At 34.7% G+C, this 3,468-nt stretch overlaps 1 pseudogene; it reads right to left on the reverse strand.

The window, feature by feature from the left end:
* Positions 1-2,058: 2,058 nt before the first annotated feature.
* On the reverse strand, positions 2,059-2,491 carry LOC127135981 (ABA-responsive protein ABR18-like; annotated as a pseudogene).
* Between the last annotated feature and the right edge of the window lie 977 nt (positions 2,492-3,468).

Raw genomic sequence — 3,468 nt, forward strand, 5'->3', positions numbered from 1 at the left:
TGGGCCATGAGGGATCTTAGGGCCAAAATTGGGGTCTTACACATCCCAATAGGTTAAATGTGAAGACTCCTCATAAAGTAGATCTATTAGGAACTTTCGTCATGAATTGGCTAGCTCATCCTCGTGGCAAGATTTTGAACATCATCATTGACTATAAGTACCTTGTCTAGAACCAATATATATATTATTAGGATTGGAAACCATGTAGTATGGCCTATGAGATGCACATATCGCTAGGTTAATACAAAGACTCCTCCTAGAGGAGATCCTTGGAGATTTCATCATGAATTGGTTACCCCGTCCTCGTGGCGAAATTTCAAATGAGGTCTATGAATTTGGGTGTTGTCCTTTAAAAAAAACATAGAGTCATCCAATGTGAGAGGGTTTGGGATAAAAACATTTAGGACCATCCTATTGTAAGGAACTTTCCTAAATAGGTTGTTTCGTTGTCCAATTACCCATATCTTCCTGAGCCCAGCATGTCATTACATTATATCCATGCAGGCATGACTTTTCATTTCCCAAAATATCTTTTAGCAAATCAAAACTTCATGCATCCTTATTCATCAGTATGCATGCCCATTTTCTTGAGCAAAAAAAATCATTTCATTCTTTGTCCTCAAAAATACCAAACCAATAAACCTTCAAGTTGATTCTCCGACACTCTTATGAGACAAAAGCTAATTCAAGAAGGAACAAGAACAAGAGAAGATGAAAGGAGATATTGAGGAGCTCAAAAGGACTATGAGCAAAATGATGGAGATGTTACATGCATTATCTACTAAAGAAAGTCAACCCCCAATGTACTATGATTTTAGAGGTTGATAATCTCTCCATAGAACCATAGCATACTGATGGAGTAAATGTTTCATGGCCATTGTACGGTCTTCCACCTGGCTATATTCCATCGTTTGTGAATGCTTCTGGAGTAAGACTTTCCACTCAGCACACAGTACAAATTTGGGTGACCAACAAAGCTCAATCGGTCGTCCACACTTTTGCCCAGGGTCCCTTCGACGACCCTTGTTTTGCATACCACGTTTTGGTCCCCAAGGTGATAGTCTATAAGAGACAAGAGAGGTTGAGGAAGTAAAGGAGAAATATCATATCCTAGAGAGAAGGTTGAGAGTCGTGTAGGGAAATGATATCTTTGGCATGGATATTATGGACATGTGCTTGGTCCGTGACTTAACCATTCCATCCAAATTCAAAGTCCTAGAATTCGAGAAGTATAAAGAACATACATGTCCAAGAAGCCATCTAATCATGTACTAGTACAAGATGACCGCCCATGCAAAAAATGATAAGTTGTCAATCCATTATTTTCAAGACGATTTGAGTGGAGCCTCTTGGAAATGGTACATGGGCTTAGAAAAGAGTCAAATACAGACATGGAGGGATCTGGCCGACGACTTCCACAAATAATACAAATATAATATAGATATGACTCATGACAAAAGACAGTTGCAGAGCATTTCCATGAAGGAGAAAGAATACGTCCAACGCTGAAGAAAACTATTTGCTCATTCTATTGTTCTCTAAAAAAATATTATCATATTTCCATGGTATCCCCGAGTCTACTTCAATTTGAGTAGCCTTGTTCAAAATGATGATATAATCATTAATTCTCCTTGCTTTTCAATTTTGGAGGATTCATATTTCTGTAGGTGTCAATCTGGAAAAAAAATTGATTCCCATAATTAAGTAACCGTTCAAAAATTATATAAAAATATATGGGGTGGTATTTAATATATATATATATATATATATATATATATATATATATATATATATATATATATATATATATATATATATATATATATATATATATATATATATATATATATATATATATATAACTTTGTTACTAAATTAAACAACAAAAAGATTTATATGGGATATGGTTTCATTTCACATTAAGTTCTTGATTATTGGTAAGGTGAAATACAAAGAAACCAAACCTCAAAGTTCAGAACAAAAGACATTTTTTTAGATTGAAAACTAACATGTATTAAGAAGACAACAAGAAAGCTATAAAAGACATTGATGGTTGTATCATCAGTTGTAATTAGGATTGGCCAAAACGTAAGCCTCAATGGCTTTGAAAAGAGACTCATCCTTAACTTTGCCTTCTTGAACCTCCTTTTCAATGGGCTTAGCATCTCCTTTGGTGTGATATTTAACAATCATCTTCCCAACAGATCCACCATTTGGACTTTCAACCAATTTTGCCTCAAACGATATCTTCTCAACAATGTCTAATATACCAACTCCTCCAACTAAACTATAATTATATTCAAACTTTACATTATCAATGACTTCAATTTTGTGCAACATGTACAAGGTTTGTCCTCCTTCAACGAAAGTGGTCTTCTTGACCGTATCAGGGCAACCATTTCCTTCAACGAGTCTTAATTGAATCAACAACCTTTGGAACATATGTCTTTTTTCTGTCATGTGTCGTGAGCATCCAAAGTCTAGGTACCATGATTGGTGTCTCAGCTCCGCTGCTAAGGATATTTGCAACATATATTATCTTATCCTTAGGTACCCACAACTTTATACTTCCTTTTGGATTAGTCTTCCAAGAGTTTTTAACAAACTTGGGTTTCTATTTAGGATATTTATACATGAATGCATGGTTGAAACGAGAATGAGTTTTTGCTTTAGCATTAGATTTTGAATTTTTTTTACCTTTAAATACAACACCATTTTGGATACCAAAAGGGATAAAATGAGACTGAAGATTATTTGATTTATCATCTTTTTCAAAATCAGATTCTTCATAAGAATCATAACCAATACCCCTTGTTCCATTATTGCTTATGCCATAAATCATTTAAGCCACTAAACTTTTATTTAGGCTTAGCAAGAAATTTCTAGAAAGACATATCATATTTCTTTATGATATCACCAGAACTTATAGAGGCTTTTGAAAGAATTTTCTTCTCAGTTTTGAGACTCTTGCTTTGAGGCACATAGTTGTTGTTTTTCAAAATAAGATTTTCTTCACTCAAACTTGAAAAATCTTTCTGAAGCTTACAGTATGCCTCTGACTCAGATACATGAATCTTCTTCAGATCCTTGTATTTATCCAGAAGCTTCTGATACTTGTCTAGAACTTCTGATAAACTAGATCCAAGTTCAGAGCAAGAGAGCTCAGTAAATACCTCTTCAGAATCAGATTTAGATTCTGATTGAATCGTATTAACAAGAGCTTTTGTGCATGCCATCAACACCACATTAGCTTGCTCTTCCTAATAATCGTATTCTTAGGACTCTGAATCATCCAATGTATCCATCATACCCTTCTTTTTTCCTTTGAAGTTATTCTTAGGTTTGTCTTTCTTTAACTTGGGACATTCATTCTCGAAATGGTCTGGCTCCTTGCACTCAAAGCACGTGAGTTCTTTTCCAGCTCCAGCTTTCTTGAATCTAAAAGTAGACTCAAAAAGAACATCTTTC

The sequence above is a fragment of the Lathyrus oleraceus genome, chromosome 4 (assembly GCF_024323335.1).
Source record: "Lathyrus oleraceus cultivar Zhongwan6 chromosome 4, CAAS_Psat_ZW6_1.0, whole genome shotgun sequence".
Classification (NCBI taxonomy): Eukaryota; Viridiplantae; Streptophyta; class Magnoliopsida; order Fabales; family Fabaceae; genus Lathyrus; species Lathyrus oleraceus.